Source organism: Canis lupus, chromosome 7 (genome assembly GCF_048164855.1).
Source record: "Canis lupus baileyi chromosome 7, mCanLup2.hap1, whole genome shotgun sequence".
Lineage (NCBI taxonomy): Eukaryota > Metazoa > Chordata > Mammalia > Carnivora > Canidae > Canis > Canis lupus.
Window position 1 is genome coordinate 53,556,311 of NC_132844.1, and position 19,591 is coordinate 53,575,901.

Genomic DNA, 19,591 nt, shown 5'->3' on the forward strand with positions numbered 1-19,591 from the left:
AAAAAAAAATATAAGCAGTGGCCCATGACCACTGAGTGTCTGCAACGGGATTCCGAAAGGCCCCTTTCCTTGTTTCCTTATCTTTGTTTTATGTGGCACAGATTTGTGATGAATTAGTGCTGCAGAATTCCCTGGGTGTCAGACTGTGGTGAAACCGCATTCTTCTGTAGCTCCTTCTCTTTTCCTGTCCTGTTCATCTCCTCTCTCATTCATTTCTCCTGAGAGTATTCACTATATTAATCATATGCTCACAGAGGCCTATTTTAAGCTCAGTTTCTAAGAAATCTGACCTAAGACAAGGCTCTTCCTTTGTTTCTTTGAAGCATTCATTGTCCCAATTACCCATTCTCCCTTACTTTTATCAGAGATAGGGCCTCTTAGAATAGTTACACTTCCCATCACCCCATGCAGGCTTGATAAGGCTCTAAGTTCTGTTTCTTGGGAAACAAACAGAGAGATCTTTGGTAGACTTAAGGAGTAACTTTTTTTTCCAGACATGTGCCTTGTTTGCCCCTGTTCTTCCTTCCTTTACTCATCCTGCTGTAGAATGAGGACACCACCATCTTGAGTGAGGAGGATGAACAAACACCACACTCTAGGGATGACAGAGTGGCCGGATGAACAGAGTCCAGATCTCTGAAGACTTTGTAAAACAGAGCACAAAGTCATCCTTGGACAGCACACCTCTGGAATTTTACGTGAGAACAAATTAAACTCTGTCTTATTTAAATTACTATGATTTTGAGTTTTCTAACACTGTGGAACCTAATCCTAACAAACACAGGGCAGGTCACAAACTGTTACATGCAAAGTCCTACAAGCCTTTATGTGTCTAAGGTATCTGGCATAAGTGAAACAATGAGCAAAAAGAGAAGTTGCAGAAGAATAAACAATACATATTGGGGATCATTCAGAAATCAATATAGTGGGGTCTAGCACTCATTGGCTGGAAGGTTGCAATCCAGAAACTCACCAGGTTTGATCTGAGGATTTTATGTTCTAAGGAGGCCAACTCTTGTCAGCTTGGCTTGTACTCACAGCATGAAACATTATCAGAACAGTGTTCTGTAATATATTGGGGTGGGGAGAGGTGTTGTGTGTGTGTGCATCTGTGTGTACTCACACACTACACAAATAAATTTTTAAGAACACCTTAAATGAGATATATGACAATATATACTAAGGTTAAAAAAGAGGAACTTTATAATCATTTTTCCTGCTTTTTAAATCATTTACTTCTTCCTCAACTAAATGGCAAAACCAACACCCAAGTTTTGATTTTCTTAAGTCTGGGTAACAAAGATGGGAAGTTATCTGAGACTCTAAAAATATGAGTCAGGAGAAATGACTCTACAATGATCTGGTACTTAAGGGGTAAATGTGCTCTCTAAAATACAGGGACACCTGGGTGGCTTAGTGGTTTAGCGCTGGCCTTTGGCCCAGGGCATGATCCTGGAGTCCTTGGATCAAGTCCCACATCGGGCTCCCTGCATGGAGCCTGCTTCTCCCTCTTCCTGTGTCTTTGCCTCTCTCTGTCTTTCATAAATAAATAAATAAATAAATAAATAAATAAATAATCTTAAAAAAATACAATTGGAGCCTATTTAATGATGGTGAATAAATTCATTCAATTGTATGGGGATACTTTTTTATGATTAATTCATTATGTAGATGCAGCAAGGAGTTGTGCAACTCAAAGCTAGTACTACAAAGGAAAATTATTGTGATATCTCTATGACTCTGGGGATAATTGCTAACACTATCCCAATAAGTATGGCCAAAAATCAGACCATGTTCCCGAGCCTCATTGTGTATATTTTTGGAGATAATCAACTATTTATTCACGTATAAGGGGAAAAAAACCTATACATAGTAATACATAAGAAGGATTGCAAGAAGCAAGTGGATATGACTTAAATAATATACACGCATTCTTAATTCAATAGACATTTAAACATTTTTAGTGACATTTTGTGTCTCAAACTTAACATTCTAATCAATATTCTGTTGAACTATATTTTCTTTATAAAACTAATCAAAATAAAAACATTGAGCATTTATTGTATTCATGTCTTCCATTTTGTAGAAATCTTCCAGTTTATTTTCACTTAATATTTCCTCTAGGTTTGTTAATATTTACAGAAAGCATTGCAAATGTAACCAAATATATTAAATAAATATATTTATTACATTTGTCTGTTTAGTGCATTTTTCTTCTGATTTTAAAAATGCCTATTCTCTTCTTTTCTTTAAAGTGAACATCTGTTGTAACCTGTGGGAAGCTTTATGAATGAATATATCTTCAAGCAAAATAGCAAAAGTTTAAATTTTCTTTCTTTCTTTTCATTTGCTTCCTATGAAAGGATTATTATCTTTTCAAAAGTCACTAAAATGATCTATGGCTTGCCAACAAACAAAAGTCCAGGACCAGATGGCTCCACAGGTAAATTTTACTGAACATTTAAAGAAGAGTTAATACTTAGTCTTCTCAAACTATTCCAAAAAACAGAAGAGGAAGGAAAGCTTCCAGATTCATTCTATGAGGCCAGCATTACCCTAATATCAAAACTAGATAGAAACATTACAAAGAGAACTACAGGACAATATCTCTAATGCAAATAAATGTAAAAACCCTAGAAAAATATTAGTAAACTGAAATCAACAATGCATCCCCCCCAAAAAAATCATTCTTCATGAAAAAGTGGGATTTTTCCAGTGATGCAAGGGTGGTTCAATATTCTCAAATAAAAAAGAAAAAGCTTGGCTTGTTATATCACATGGCTGTAGGTTAGTTCAAACAAGTAATTATTTACTAATTTTTAAACTAATATCACACTTCCTCCTATAATTTATCTAACTTGATTAATTTATTCTTCTAAATTACATGCTATACTAGTGAAAAAGTGAGGGCTAATTTCACTCTTACATCAAAAATGAAAGCAAATAAATATTAAAATATTATCTGAAAAGAAAGCAGTATTCTTACACTCGACCAAATAAGTCATCAACTAACAAATTAGAACAACAAATACCTAATGCAACTCAGTCCAAAAATAAGCACAGCTTTGAGAAAGCTGTGCTAATTTGAAGTTTGTTTTTTGAGGAAAACAAAACTAAATTTTTAGAAATGCGTGTTTCCTAAAAAATTAATAAAATGCATAGAAAAAATGACCAGATATAATTACCCCCAAATTATAGTGATTATATTGCAGTCAGTAAAATGCATTCTTATTTTCTTCTTTAGTTTGCTTTAGTTCTCAATCTTCCTACAATATGCACATCAAAATCGTTCCTCTGTGTCCTGCATACAAAAAAGCAGACAGAGAGAAAGTTAGGAAATTACAGAAAGGTTTTAGTGGTGGTGCAATGGGAGGTTTTAATCAAGCCAATGTCCTCAGGAAAAGCTGTAAGTGCTTAAAGAGATGATCAGAGATTTTTGCATCATGTAGAAGGAAGAAACAGTCCTAGACTGCAGAACACTTCCTGCAAAGAGAGGCCCTCAGGAAGATCCTACCTGTCCCACGAGCAAGTTTAGCCCCCAAAGAGGGAAGTATGGTGTCCATGAGAACTTAAAAGGAAACGAAGAGCTCTCCAGCCACCTCTTTGCCCACCTGACATTACTGCACTCCTGTGTATCACCACGTCCTTTTCCTTCATCACCTGCAGAGCTGTGGCTGTGGAGAGGAAAAAATTCTTATTAAAACTCTTCAAAAGGCAGAAAACGCCTGGAACAAAGTAACTGTAACTGTAAAATGTCCTGAAAGGCCAATTAGAAATTGCAATACTGGGAGTTTTATTACAACTAACTCCTCCTTAATTATCAATCAATGGATTCTGTTGGAAAAAAAATCCCTCATATTCTCTGCTGGGGAAATGATGCTAATTATTTTCTGTTAATTAAGGCTGTTCTGGGATTCACACGCGCCATCCTTCAACTAAAAGATTGACACATCAATGCTAACATGATGTTCAGTGCACCCTTCTAAAGTCTTTATAACCAGTGACAATAAACTAGTGCATGTTATTTTAAACCTCTTGAATAATCATGGCTTTTTCTGGGAATGAAAAAGGGATACATATGCAATAATACAAGTTCTTTAATATGTTATTTAATGTGGCCTTGCAAATATTTAAAGAGAATCTCTCTGAAATACTGTGGCTCACTTTCACATTTTTATTAACCAAAAATTAAATACAGTATTTATAAAGATATCCATTCACAGTTCAGACAGCAGAAATATGGGTTTAAAATAATTTAATTCACTGAGTTCTCTATTATCAGAAGTAGTACATTTCAGTTGCTTTGACACAAAGCAACTACTTTGCAATTGTTTGATAAAATTATAGTCTAACTAGGATACTGCATTTATCCAAGTTAAAATTTAAGGTATAATAAAGTAAATTTGTGGTCTGATGCTTTCTCTTATTCTTTCCCAGAGTGAACAAGCTTGAATACAAAATAGCTCTCATGAGGGATCAGCCAGTCTGGCTTCAGCCTGCATGGGCCAGAATGAAAAAGTCCCAGAAGTCGTGTGACCTAAAGTGATAAGCAGAGTATAACATGTTGTTAAAGTTATTGTAGGATCTTCTTATTTATCCCATGTGCCCTGGCTACTGTCAATTACACACAAACACATACATACACACACACACACACACACATAGGCACACATGAACATACAGATACACAAGTGAAATGCACATTCCCACTTGTTCTTCCATTAGGAATGTGGAAACAGCAGCTGAAACCTTACTGGAAATTTTAAAGAAATTACTCATTGAAATGAGAGCTCTCTCTTCTTAACCATGACATTAACTATACTTTCTTACATGTGAAGAAAAAAAATAATGGAAGCAAAGTTAACAAAGGGTGGTGATTGTTTTCCACTATTACTGCGCCTTTACATCTTTTAGTGGATATTCAAAGTATAAGTTGGTCAGTTTTGATGAACAATTACAGGTGAATAGATTGAGACACAGTGACATGAAGAGACATATTCAAATAAATGTATCAATACTGAAGCTAAGCAAATTCTATTCCATTACATAATGCACCCTCAACTAAGCAAGATTTTCATTTCAAGGAAATCGCCCCATGCACAATTTCTAACCATCTATATTTTTAGTTCAACATTTATTTCATGACCATCAACAAACTGAAAAATATTTAGATACAAAAAGAAAAACCACATTTAATGAACACGTAAAATTTATTTACTATTTGTCTAATTCTCAAAATAGAACTGTAGGATACCATTTTATAGAGAAGGAGACTGATGCCCAGAAAGGTTTAACAAAGGTTTAAATGTGAGCTCCTGGTTGCAAGCCAGGAAATACCAAGATGGTATCCAATCTTAAGATCTAATCCTAAATAACTTAAGTCATGTTCTCAATGTGTCTACTCCTATCACAGTGTCCTATTCAGTAATTATCTGGATATAACAAGGTACCGAAGAAGTTTCACAGATGTAGAAGATATGGTTGATGATTATTTGGGGTAACAGAACACAGAAATAAGCTGACAACAAATAATACAGGGCAAAATATTCTAAAATCCTATAGTTAATAAGCGATATTTGCTGACCTGGTCAGTTGTCCGTCTTGCCAACTTTCTATCTGGTCCATGACACTGTTCTGTAGTCTTTGTCAATACTGTGATTATTCCCTCACTCAGTTAAGCTCCCTCCTAAAATGGGAGCCCGCCTAGGGCAAGGAGTATGATTCACTTCTACCAAAATGACTAAATCAATGCCCGCACATTCGATCTGGCACGCTATTGTTTGCTAAGTGGATGGCTATACCAGATGCCTTAACCCATGAGGCTACTCCTTTATTTAATTAATCTTCCACGTGCCAGGCATTATGCTGGGCTTTGGGAATACAGCCCCAAATGAGACAGATGCAATTTCTATCCTCATGAAGCTTGCAGTCTAAGGGAAAGATGCATCCAATCAACAAGCAGTGGAAGTACAGGACACCAAGTGCCTGTCATGGAGCACCTAACCCAGATACTGGGGAATCTGTAATTCAGACAGCCCAATTCATTACCCCCAGATTTGTTTAAGGCACTTAGAGAGGAAGAGAAGTAAAAGCAAACTTCCCAAACCTGCAGGTGAATAGCCCCTGGGAAGAAGCACCTGAACAGCAACTGCCATTCTTCACAGCTACAGAGGAAGGAAGGAATGTAGCAATCAAAAGACAAGATGGGGCATGCTGATGAGAATACAGACTGAGCAGAACTGAGGGAGTGAATGCTCTGTCACTATCTCCAGTGCCTCCCGGGGCCACATTACTATCTGCAGGTACAGAGACACTCTCATCCTTCCAGGAACATAAGTCATCACCCTACTGTCCACTGAAAACATTTATAGGAGGAGAGGAAGGTCAGGAATAAAGATCAGCTTCTTTGTGCACGTGGCAGTGCCCATTGAGTTCACAGAGAGCAGTGCCCAACATCCGGCACCTCCAGCCTTGTTGGTCAAAGCCCAAACTGGCAGAGACGCTCTGGCTGGATTTTGCTATTCTTCTCCCCTGCAAATAAACAGAATATTTTTTACCTACGAAAGGTGATTATATGGCTTTCACTCAGCTCTTGTAATTCATTCGTACCTCCCGGCATTCATGAGTCATGGGTCTTTTACACTTGTCACAGAAACCTAATCCCTACCCTTCATGGGCCAGCTATCCTAAAGATGGCTGAACATGTAATTGCCTTGAAGTGTAAAATATTTCCCACATTATTTATTATAGCCGTGCCTGCTAGCACCTCTATGGTTGAGGTTGTGTCAGCATTTTCATTATAACCCCCTATTTCCAGCAGTAAAAATGTGCTCCAGGCTTAAACTCGGCACATGGAAAATAAGTCCAGAAGGGAATTTTCAACTACTTCTTTTTTTAAATAAATAAATTGGTTGGAGCATTTTTAAAGTTATATGACTGAAAAGGGTAAAATGTCATAAAATAAACTTTTAAAAGTTTCCCTCTCGCACTTCTAAATTCTAAGATTATGAAGACTGTGTAGTGATAAAGGTCCTCACAATTGATACAGGAGGCCAACTCCATTCCTTCTTCTCTATCCTTGAGAAGCCAAAGGAAAGAAATAGAGCCACATCCAATTCAAATTTTTAAAATCCCCTAAAGAAATAAGAAAATAGATTTGAGTCAAAAAATTAAATGGCCCCAAATTTGGAAGCAGGGCCATCTGCTAATATAGGGGCAAATGTGGTCAGATCTGGGACAAGATTGATGGCACTCTTTGAGCTGCCGATGGGTTAGAAATAGTTACATTAAAATGGAAAAAGGACGGGATTTGGCATCAATAGACCCATGCCCCAGTTCTGCCATTTATTAGACATGTATTTTAGGAAACCCATTTAAGACACTTCATTGCCATTGAGCCTCTGAGCCTTTATTTCAACATTAGAGCACTAGCATTCCAAGTTCCCCACAATTAAAAAGCATATGTTACTTGGAAGCTCTTATTAACAAAGCTGATTAGTGGGATCAATGAGATGTTCTGAAAGACCAGCTAATTACATTAGCTAACTGAGATATAAGCAGCTAAGAGTCAGGTTAGGTACGTTTCAGTGGTGGGGTACTAGTCTTGATAAGCCTAGGGCAGAAGGTACATTTGAGTTGGAGATATATTCTCTCCCAGAATGAGGGGCAGTGGCTGGGGAACTGGGAGAAGCAATATGATTGGAATGAGGACAGTTTGGCTCCATGAGGTGAGTTTTAGCATCTCTGTACCTCATTTCTGGTATGGGTTTGGCGATGATACTCTAGCCTTGATGATTGATTCTGGCAACCTGTTCTTGGACTTGTGGTCATGTGCAACATATTTCCCTCCAAAGGTCAATTTTTTTCCATATGTAATCCAATATAATTTCATACATTTAGTACAATGTAGCAAGAATTAACTCTCCATTATGGGCTCAATATTATACAAGGTGCCACAAAGGATTAAAAAGATATCGTTCAAAAAAAAAAAAAAAAAAAAAAAGATATCGTTCTCTGGGGGCTGAGTGGCCCAGTAGGTTAAAATCTGCCTTTGGCTCAGGTCATGATCCCAGGGTCCTGGGATCAAACCCCTCATCATGTTCCCTGCTCAGCAAGAAGCCTACTTCTCCCTCTGCCTCTTCCTTCTGCTCATGTTCTCTCTCTTTCAAATAAATAAATCTTTTAAAAATTAAAAAAATAAAAATGTATTACTCTGTATTATCAAGAAGTTTACATTTTTATAGGAAATGTATACACACCCACATAAAGGAAGATCAACTCCGGGTAGTGGGTGTGGTAATTGGAGAAATGGCTCACCCAAAGAAGTCCGCATTAAATCCCTAGAACCCATGACTGTAATCTTCTTCGGAAAAAAGTTTTTGCAGGTGTGATTACATTAAAGATCTTGAAATGAGAAGACAATCTTGGGTCATCTCGGATGGGACCTACATGTCATTACATACATCCTTAAGAAAGAGAAAAGGAGTAGACACTCCCATTGAGGAGAAGACACAGAAAAGGAAACAGTGTGAAGATGTGGCAGAGATTGGAGTGATGTACCCTCAAGCAAAGGAATGCAGCAACCACTAGAAGCTAGAAGAGGCAAGGAATAGAGTATCTCCTAGAGCCTCCAGAGGGAGTGTGGGCCAGCTGACACCTTGATTTCAGACTTCTGATTGTTAGGGCAGTGAGAGAGTAAATTTCTGTTGTTTTAATCCTCTTAATTTGTGGTAATTTGCTCCTGTAACCACAGGAAACATAAGGAAATGAAGTCCAGTATGGATGAGTGGAAGGAGTGGAGAGGAGGAAACCCAAAGATTACGCAGACCAACCAAAAGTTAATTTTGCCTCCAAATTACGGTTAATGTGATCCAAGGCATGGAAGGTTGCCTCTTGGCAGTAGCCAATTGTAATATATATTTTTTGCACTGACTTCTATGAATTGTCTCTAAACCTTTAAAAATCTATGCGTTTTCTAATGCTAAGTCTTTCAACGAACCATTAGCTAAAGTCAGCAAAAATATACTTTAGCAACAAATGAAACCCTTCTTCAAATGGTTGTATCATCTGTGGAAAGAGACAGCACTTTGCTGTAAAGGAAGGGGCAACACTTCGATGTTTAGTAATGATATTCACAAGCAACATTCAAAACTACAGCTTGAAAGATGAATCCTTTCTGGTCATTTTATCAAATTTCCTGATGTCAACAGAATATTAATTTCATAGGCAAGGAATCAACTTCTCCAATTTTTTTTTTATATGAGAAGTATGGCTTTAAAAAAAGGTCATTGAATTTTAATAAAAGGAAAAAAGTTCATCTCTCCTTAATCCTGGAATTATTCAGTAACCACATTCGCCACGGGACCAATAATTTGAATTGATTCAGCCAAAATCAACCAAAATATTGAGGGAAAAGTAGATTTTGTTTACCTGAATGATAAAATTAATTCATTTGACCAGAAACACTTTTTTGTCTTAACTTTCATTGGCAGTAGTTTTTTTGAAAGCACATTAACTCTCTTTCCTCCTTCATAAGTGTAGACATTTAGGGAAAGGGCTCATTAATCTGTTGCACTGGAAGAGGCTGGTCCCAGCATGGTCAAGAAGCCCTATAGGAGGGCTTATACTATTATTACCTCCAATTACATCTGCACCGTGAGCTGTTCCTTCTTTCTTTTTTTTTTTTTTAATAATAAATTTATTTTTTATTGGTGTTCAATTTGCCAACATACAGAATAACACCCCCCTCTTTCAAAGACCATTTCATAAACATGTTTGTGGGATTGAGGCGTGGAGCCAGAACACCCGTTTATTTATACTTATAAATTGTATTTATAAATCCTATGGACTAGGATTCCTGAATTGTTGTGACCACAGCAATGTCTTCATTTCAGCAAGCCACTTTCATATTCTGGATTTCTCTAAAGAACCTATCAAATTTATAAGTAAATAGCTCGTCGCTAAATGTTTTATTTCCCTGATAGAATGTAAGCTCCACAAGGGTAGAGCTCCTATTTGTTTTGCTCATTACTCTATCTTAATTAAACACAGGAACTTTAGTACACATAAACACACTTGGGTGTCCAAGTACACATCGGTCTACTTATAAGTATGATATTGACTTATACCATAAGAATTAGCAGTAGTTGGACAATTGATGTAGAAAGCCTGCTTGCTCTTTAGTCAAAGAAAGAGCCAGAGAAAAGTGCACTTTGAGACATATACATTTAAAGATGGAACAGGCTTCTCAATTCTTTTCTTAACGTTTGGGAGATTTCACAGGGATAGGAATCCTTTCATCCTCCTAAATCCTGGATTCTAGGTTATCATCCCTGTGTGTTCAAGATCCCAGAGCCTTGAAAAGCTGTTTCCTGGCACTACATTTAGTTATTCTGCTAGAGGCTAGACTGATGACTGATGACCAACTGCCCAAAGGGACAACTGCTTTCTGTATCTGTCCCCTGCTCAGGCCCAGGCATAGGTGGTACCCATGTGAGACAGTCACCTCCTTGGGGCAAAAGGTCAGGTTAATGATTGAACAAAGGAAACTGAAAAACTATGCGAAGATAGGATTAGTTTGCCTGTGCATAGTGTTACTTCAGTTTAAAAAAAAAACGGAGATCAAGTGGTTATGTGCTACTCCAAATCACAGAATAGAATTGTACTTTTGGAAAAGACTTAAAGAATTTTAAGAGATCTCTTTCATAGTTTTTTCCCATGAAACCTACGTACTCTTATTTCTCCCTTCTCCCCAGCATGGCCACATTCCAGGCTGGTCTCTGCTGCCCTCAAACAAATACCCCATATCTCTGTGGTTTCACTTTTTTTTTTTTTTCTCTTTGCCTGGCATTCCCTTTCCTTGGCCAAATCACATCTATCCTCTCCTTCTTCTGCAATTGATCTTTCATTAATTTCCCTTCCTTGAAACTCCTTCAATATTTTGCATCACAAAATTTAGCAAAACAACATACTCTAACAAGTACTGAGTTATGTATGCTTGTTCTATTTCCGCAACCTAATTTATAGGACATAATTATAAGTACCTTGAGGACTGGATCAGTATCTTATACATTTCCTGTAGCCTCCATTTCCACTCAGACTAGGGTCAAATGCATAATAGGTAGTCCATAAATACCTACCAATGATGGATTTATATCTATCAGATTAAATTCAGTTCCCATCTCCCCTATAATGAGGGAAGCTACGGTGCAGGGAAAGATCAGATTCTTCGCGATTACTAATTTAAAAGAAATACTCCATAACTCCATGATAACAAATTGAAATGTTTGATCCATCTATTCATTTATCTCTCAAACATAAAATAATGCTTTTTCATTTCACTCTGCTCTTCTTCCATTTTACAAGGTGATACAGTTCAGGGCAGGCCATGTCAGAATGTGCCACTATGGAACGTGGATTATTTTGAGCTAAAGGTGATTAAGGCCCAACACACTCAAGAAGAGCTTTTTACCTCCCTGTTAACTGTCTAGGGACACCTGGGTAGCTCACTGGTTGAGCATCTGCCTTTGCTCAGGACATTGAGTCCCACATCCGGCTTCCTTCATGGAGCCTGCTTCTCCCAGTGCCTATGTCTCTGCCTCTGTGGTGTGTGTGTGTGTGTGTGTGTGTGTGTCTTTCATAAATAAATAAAATCCTAAAAAAATAAAACTGTCTAAAAGAGTTCAGATATGGAGTCTGTATCAAAAATAGAACAATTACCAAAGAATTATTTTGTTTTACGTAAGAAAGACTTCTCCACGTGACATGGCAAATATTGTTTACCAAATATGCACTCCTCCCATCTTCCTGTGAATTGTTTCCTTCCCCTTGAAGCCTCAGACTTCTACTCCCTTCTCTTTACGTTAGGAAGGCATATAAGCCTCAAGTGTTTGACTGTCATTGAGGCTCTAATGTCTTTGTGGTATTCTTACATATAATGATTAAATTTGTTTTTCTCCAAAAACAGTTTTTTCTCCTGTTACTTTGTTTTTATGTCAGTTTAATAATTAAGCTAGTCAAGAACCTAGAAGAGAAGAAGGGAAAAGTTTTCCGCCCCTATAGTTTTGGTGCCTAACATGGGGCTCTTCACTGGCTGGACACTATTCAGTCCTAGACTGCTGCAGTAAGAGGTCCTGGGACTTCTGACAAGCACCAGCAGAAGGTAAGAATTCCTACAACAATCTCCTGAATCTTTGCCGGTAGGGGCTGTTAGATGCAAAAATGGTGAGAATCCTTTTCTTTTTCTACATTTAAATTAGCAGGAGAGAATATTTGTGTATACTAGTTCCTTGGGTATAGCGACTTTGGTAAATGTCTGTTACGAGTTCTCTTGATTTCTGTTGATCCTGTTCCTCCAAGAGATGGTCATTGTTTTCTTTTGTCTTTGTGTGTGTGTGTGTGTCATTTGTCTTAAAGAGAAAAAACTCTATGACGTTGTAGAACACAAGTACAGGTTCTATAAGTCTGGCATTTGAGCCAGCCTCACAGATTGATGAGTTCATGCTTCTCACCAGGCTGATATCTGCTGAGATAAATCGTTGCTGTAGTCCCCTATTTGAAAAATGGATGAGGTATTCCTTTCATTTTATTCTATGTCTTGAGAGCTCGGCATTATAAGCAATGAGAATATTCTCTCTAGCTTCTGCCATCCAGAAGATGCACACACTGGTGTGCACCTGGTAGCCAGTCAAATAGATTGAGATTCCAAGACAAACTGAAAAAAAAAAAAAATCCTGTATTTGAAAAAAATTTTTTTTAAAGAGCTCTCATCCTAAACAGTTGTCTTATTGGTATCTGTAGAAAAACCAAATTAAAAGGTGGATCCAAGGAAGTACTACATCTAGTCTTAGGGATTCCTATAACAAGATCAAGGAACAAAAATTAGAACAAAAATTAAAGTTCACATCCAATATATATTTCCTTTCTCAAAATCCAGCCTTCACTCCTTGATAAATTCCCTTAGCTTTCAAAACAACTCCAACTTTCCCAGAAAATCCCTTAAACACCCAGTTACCTGTTTTAACTTCTATTTCCCTGCAAGATTTACAGGGAGCAGTCTGGCCTGACTTCTAGGCCTGGGTTATATAGGTTACTTATATAAATGCTGAATGTTAGGAAGTGAATTTAACAGAAGCACCTGGGACAAGCAGCAAGGCTCACTTTACTGTCCCTTATAACTCCTACTACTTTCCAGGGCTCTGTAATCAGGCCCTGCCAGCTGCAGGCCTTTGTATGCAATAGTCTTTGTGGAAATATCCTGGGCCCTACCACAAAGAATTCCTGTCTCCTAGGCAGGAGCAGATCTTTTAAAGTATAAAGCCATTTTACTTCCACTTTTAGAAGATCCTACCAAATTTAGAGAGGAATTAGAGAGAACAATGACCATTCACAAAGACCTCCTATGGCTAGAGGTGTTTTTCCCTCTCAAGATTATGCTGTACTTAACACACAAGCTAGATGGCTCCCTAGAAGACACACCCCTTCTTGAATAAAAAAAAAATAGAAGGCCAGATATTCTCACATTCTCTTCTGCAAATGATCAGGAAATGGCTCAGCTGGAAGCCGATATTTAAGTCTTGATGGGAGCAATATTAGAGGCTTCCCCCCACCCCCGAAACTGAATTGGTCTAAGGTTGAATTGGCACTGAGAAAGACGGGCATCCAAAGACCTTTCCTGAATGCTGTATACAATTTAGGGCATACTGCACTAAGCCCAGAAGCTCCGGAGCAGAGAAATCTTAATGTCTACTTTAGTAGGATATTTTCTCCCTCATAGAAAGAGGCGAATTCAAGATAATGTAGTTCAGGGGATCCCTGGGTGGCGCAGCTGTTTGGCGCCTGCCTTTGGCCCAGGGCGCGATCCTGGAGACTCGGGATCGAATCCCACGTCAGGCTCCCGGTGCACGGAGCCTGCTTCTCCCTCTGCCTGTGTCTCTGCCTCTCTCTCTCTCACTGTGTGCCTATCATGAATAAATAAAAATTAAAAAAAAAAAAAGATAATGTAGTTCAAAGGGCCAGCCACTCTGTGAGTGTCATAATAGAGGCAGCTACTCAACTCTTTTAGAATAGCTTGTAAGAATACAGGAAAAAGAAAAAGATGGGCACCGAGGGGGGCACTTGACCGGATGATCACTGGGTGTTATGCTATATGTTGGCAAATCGAACTCCAATTAAAAAAAATACAAAAAAAAAGAAAGAAAAAGAAAGAAAGAAAGAAAGAAAGAAAGAAAGAAAGAAAGGAAGGAAGGAAGGAAGGAAGGAAGGAAGGAAGGAAGGAAGGAAGAAAGAAAGAAAGAAAGAAAGAAAGAAAGAAAGAAAGAAAGAAAGAAAGAAAGAAGAAAGAAAAGAGAAAGAAGAAAGAAAGAAAGAAAGAAAGAAAGAAAGAAAGAAAGAAAGAAAGAAAGAAAGAAAGAAAGAAAGAAAAAAGAAAAGAAAAGAAAGAATTAAAAATTCTTGACTTGCAACCTTATATCTTTAGAGAAACAAAAGCATAACTCTGAGAGCAACTCTAAGTCTATTCGGGGCCTTTCCTATTTGCCTCTAGACATTTGCAGATTTTGTAAAGACCCAGGACACTGAAAGTACAATTGTCCTGCACCTAAAAAAAAGGAGGAAAAATTTCAATAGTAATTACTTCAGCCTTCAGATAAGAGAGAAATATCCCAAAACTCCTAGAAGAAAACCGACACTTTTCTCTGTCCACTAAAGATGCAAATCTTGTCATTTCTTTGAAATGTAAACTGCCTAGGAGATAACTAAAACAAGGACTGAAGACTGTTAAAAAAGGGAGGAGGGCTTTTAAAATACCAGCTGCTAGCAAGGCTCTCCTGCCCTAAATCTAAAGCCCAGCCTCTTTAAGATTGCTTGACAAGGAGAAATACAAATCTTAAGAGTCTTCTCTATAAACATTAGTAAAAAGCTTTTAAACAGTTCACCTTAAGTCTTTCCATCTCCCAGACGCAATTATTTATAAACCAGAAAGTTTTGTATTGCACTTGATCCATGTGGAAAGTTTTGGAATGAAAACTCTTAAAAAAAAAAAAAAAAGAAAGAAAAAAGAAAACTCTTAAGATCTCTCTTTGTGTCTGTATATTTAGGTATGTCTATATATGTGCATTATCAATATGGTGTTTTTCTACCTCCAGATGGTAATGCCAAAATTAATTTGTAAAAGAGCTCGATTTAATTGGCTTAAAAATAAGCACTTATGAGTTAAGTATCTCTAAGTCTCAGAAATATCAGAGAAACTAAGTCAATGTTTCTCAAGTTCACACAATCCTGGATATTTTCGGCAAATAAAAGCTAGTTTAAACTTGTTGCTTTAATTAAAATAGACATGTCTTTAGAATTATCAGCATTAAGTATAATAATTTTATTCTATCTAGGTTTATTGAAAATCAAATAAGCTCATGTTATGACTCGTTCAAAATTTGTCAGCAAGAAAAATAAGATGATGGCAAGCTGTCTTCATGTCTCATGAAGTTTTCATGGGCCATCTAAATATGATTGTTAAAAAACAAGTATATTAAATCCGCAAAAGTGGGATAAGAATTTTTAGGTGAATTTTTAGTGATTATTTTATAGTATGTCTATACTTAAAAACTAGTTTCCCAAATTTCCTTGGTAACTTCCACCCTTATAATTTTGCTCAGTTAAATTAAATGATAGGAAATCATTAAATATCTAGATCCTTTCCAAATAAGATAAAATACCAAGGCATTAATTATTAAACATACGTTTCCTTTTACTGGGGAACCAAAAATATTTGGTTCATTAGTAAACATATCCTGTGCCACACTGAAAAATTTACTATGAGAAAACATGTTTCTAGAAATTAAAAAAAAAATTATTAATTTGCCAAGCCGCAAAATGCTAATGTAAAAGACATCTCATAATTGTTTACTTCTTTGTTCTCACTAAAAATTAAGATTTTAAGGGTTAAAATTCTAATATATAATTAAATCCACTAGAAATTATAAGGAAAACATCTCTGAATGCAAGGAAAGCAGGATGTGTGTTTTCAGTAAATGAAAGCATGAGGAATGGAAATGCATTTTTGTTAAGTCCTAAAGGAAGGCTAATCATTTCAAAATGGGAAAGAGGGACAAAAATCTGAACGTAAAATAAAGTTGTAGAAGGTTTGTGAGAAAAGATTCTTTGAAAGGCATTTTAGTGTATGATCAAGCTGGCTAAGTTTAGAATAAATTTATTAAATTAAATGAATCTTAATATCAAAAATAAACTTCAAAATTAGAATTTATTTTTTTCTCAGTTAAAAGGAAAAGGTTTTTCTTAAACTATCTCCTCTTGATAAAAGATTATAAAAGGTTTTTCTTTATGTTTTAAGGTAATCTACTCAGAAAACAAATATTTTGTGTCTTGTCAAATTAATTTCCTTTGTCTTTATTAGGTCTTGATTACTTTAAAAAGCTGAGTCTTCTCTATTAAAAGAGCTAAGGGATGTGTGAGTGTGTGTGTGTGTGTGTGTGTGTGTGTGCGCGTATGTGTGTTACAACTATTTAGCTTTCTGTGTTTGCCTACAAAGTCTTTGTAACTCTGGTTAAATGAATAAGTATCATCTCACAGAGACCTATAATTGTATTTGAATGTTTTAAAAACTTTTTGATATTTTGACAAACTTCTCAACAATCAAATTCTAATTAGTCTTTTTGACCTTGAACTAATTTTGGGATTTTGCAGAGCTCCTACAATAACTCAAAGGTTTTTTTCTCTCTCTTTATAGAACAGGAAGTGTTAAACTAATTATGTTTATTTGACATACTACATTGCAAGGGAAGCATTGTCAAATAAGAAGTAATACTAAGCCTTTTTCATGTTATATTGTATAGGTATGTAAGTGTTCTGTGAAATTCCTTGAAATGTAATATGTCCTGGTAAGAATGTCAGTCATAATTCCAGTTATCTTAAAATGTTATATGTCACAAAAATAAGCAAACTTTCTTGTCAATTGCATTGCAATAAACTCTCATCAGATCTTTAATCATGGCTATTTTCAAATCTTTTGTCATTTACATACAGTTATTGATTCACTCTGATGCTTTTGCAAAGGATTTACAAAATGGCTTCATCTTCAAGAAGATCATGGGAAGTATTCTAGAATACAGGTTTCTGATAACTTTAAGTTTAAAAAAAAAATGAACTGGGTAGGAATTTCCAGAGCTCGTGAAAAAATTGGATTCAAGCAGAACAAATATTAATTACATAAGATTGAATGAACTGAGGAGAGTATCTATAATTTTTATGACTTTTTTTGAAATACTGCTGATCTTTTTAATGTTTTGGGTTTTTTCCAGATTAAGGAAATTTTTTTTTTCCTTTTTTCTTAAGCTACCTATGATTTAGAGAAATTTGGTTAAATATATCTTTGTGAACAAAAGTGAGACATTTATCTTTTTCTCACCATCTGATCCCTCCAGAATTCAGAAAGTCTTGGTGAGTATTCTTATTTCATGGTGATATAGTCACTTGCAAATGTTTACTAAAAATCTGTTCTTATAACAGGACAGAATTGGAAACACTGACTATATTATCAAGGTTTTGACTGCAGTGTCATATTTGAGAGAGACACGCATAGACTCAGAGATGACCTAACAGCTTTATGGAGCTAGGTAGACTTCATGTAGCTAATAAAGCTCCTTGGAAAAATCAGCCTGGCAACTTCCTTTAGGGTTCCCAGCGCCTCACAAGGTGAGGAAGGAAAGTTAACTTCTGGCAGGTGCAGGAACCTCCAGATATTCTGGAGACCTTTAGAAGAGAGGAATTAACCCAAATCTATAGATATTGCAGGTGAAATCTAAGGGCAAGTGCTTGGCCTGGCTTCTTAGCCTCAAAAGGTTTTCAAAATCCAATCTAAGATTCCTTACAAGAAGTTCCAGCAGATTAAAAATTCTATATAGTCAATTCTTGCTGCACTTATGTAAATAATCAAGCCAGGTTTATGAAACTAGATTTAATTTGCAAACAATTAGTCTTACTACAGTTACCTTTGATAGAAATGAGGGTAATGGTAAAGAGTAAATTATGGTTCAGTAGAAACTATAGTACACATTTGTGGAGATTAGATTCTAGTTCTGTTAATTGCCTTTGGGGTTTGTTTTTTAACCTGTCAACTGAACTAGATACTGGATTCTCCCAATTTCCTCCAATATTTGGTTCAACTCTCCAAACTAACTTTTCCAATATTGGTCTCACCCTTCTGACCTGAAATCATTGAGAACTAAAACTGCCGTTTCCCAAAGCCACGCAAGCTAACGTCAGACAATTCAATATAAACTTCAGAGAAATCACCACAATAGCTCATCTATAGACAATCTCCATGCCTGTTGGTGTGTGGACCACTCTGAAAGATCATCAGAGGCAAGCAAATTGTAAAACAGGAGAATCTCTCAAAATGCCATTGCTGGCCCTCACTCCATCTGAAGATACTTGGTGCCTGACATCTAGAAATCTTTTCAACTAGCCCTTTAAAATTCAGAAACTGGTGTATAATTTGCTCCAATCACTAACCATCACTTTTCTTTTGTTTCCATAGAAATGGTTTATTAAATAGCTGATACCTTGTAGAATACCAGGCTAACTTTGGGAGCGCAGCAGCATCACTGCTTTTTTAAATGAGACAAAACTATTTAGTTGAATTGACCTATTTTCGAGACTAAGAGATTAACTCAAGAAATTATGGAAGAATGTACCAGCTCAGCTTTTAATATGTGAGAGTTCTGGAGAAGTTTCAGAGGAGGGAACCAATGGGATTCAAGGTAGATCACCCCAAAGTGTGCCATTTTGGCACATAGATTATTTTAAACTGAAGACAATTCAAGGCCCAAGAAACTCAAAAAGAGCTTTTAACCTCCACCCTAACTGCCTAAAAGAATTTAGATTGGGAACCCATAACACGAAGAGAGTTATTCCTACAGGTAACATTGTTTTGTTTTGTTTTGCATAAGAAAGACTTCTCTGAAAAAAGAAGAAACAAACAAAAAAAAATGAACAAACGAAAGAAAGAAAGAGAGAGACATAGGGAGATACTTCTCTGCAAGGCCTGGAAAACATTTGTTTACCAAACATTTGCTCTTTCTATATTCCTACGAATTGTCTTCTTCCCTTTGACACCCAGACTTCTTTCCCCTTCTCCTTAGCTATGGATGAAATATAAGCCTCAACTGTTTAACTGTCTTTGAATCACATGTCTTTGTAGGGCTCCTGTATTTATGATATTTGTTTTTCTCTCCTTGATCTGTCTTCTGTCAGTTTAATTATTAGGCCAGCCAAAAGAACCTAGGAAGGAAAAGGTTTTCTTCCCCTATGAAAAGAATAACTATAACTGCATGTCACATGTTTCTGGCTCCTACATCAGGATTTTAAAATCTCCTTGTTTTTTAATGTACAGCCAAGGTTGAACACTTCTGACTTAGGAAAACACATTTGAGAATCTGTGAACACTTCTGGAAAAAAAATCTCACCCTGTATGATTACCTGGCCTAGTGGCAGTTGGTGTAGAAATACAAAAGTGACTATGACAGAATTTCTGACATTAAAGAACTCATAGTCCAGGGGACAAGTATTATAGTTATTC

General features: G+C 36.5%; 1 long non-coding RNA gene across 8 annotated transcripts; it reads left to right on the plus strand.

The window, feature by feature from the left end:
- Positions 1-446: 446 nt before the first annotated feature.
- LOC140636886 (uncharacterized) lies at positions 447-19,185 on the plus strand. Of its 8 annotated transcripts, none has more exons than XR_012034135.1 (5): positions 447-698; positions 2,256-2,443; positions 17,038-17,451; positions 18,551-18,773; positions 18,963-19,185. It is a non-coding gene; the product is annotated as an uncharacterized lncRNA (long non-coding RNA). The 8 variants fall into 8 exon arrangements; XR_012034134.1 differs by having other exon boundaries at positions 18,967-19,185; XR_012034133.1 differs by having other exon boundaries at positions 18,551-19,185.
- The last annotated feature ends 406 nt before the right edge of the window (positions 19,186-19,591 follow it).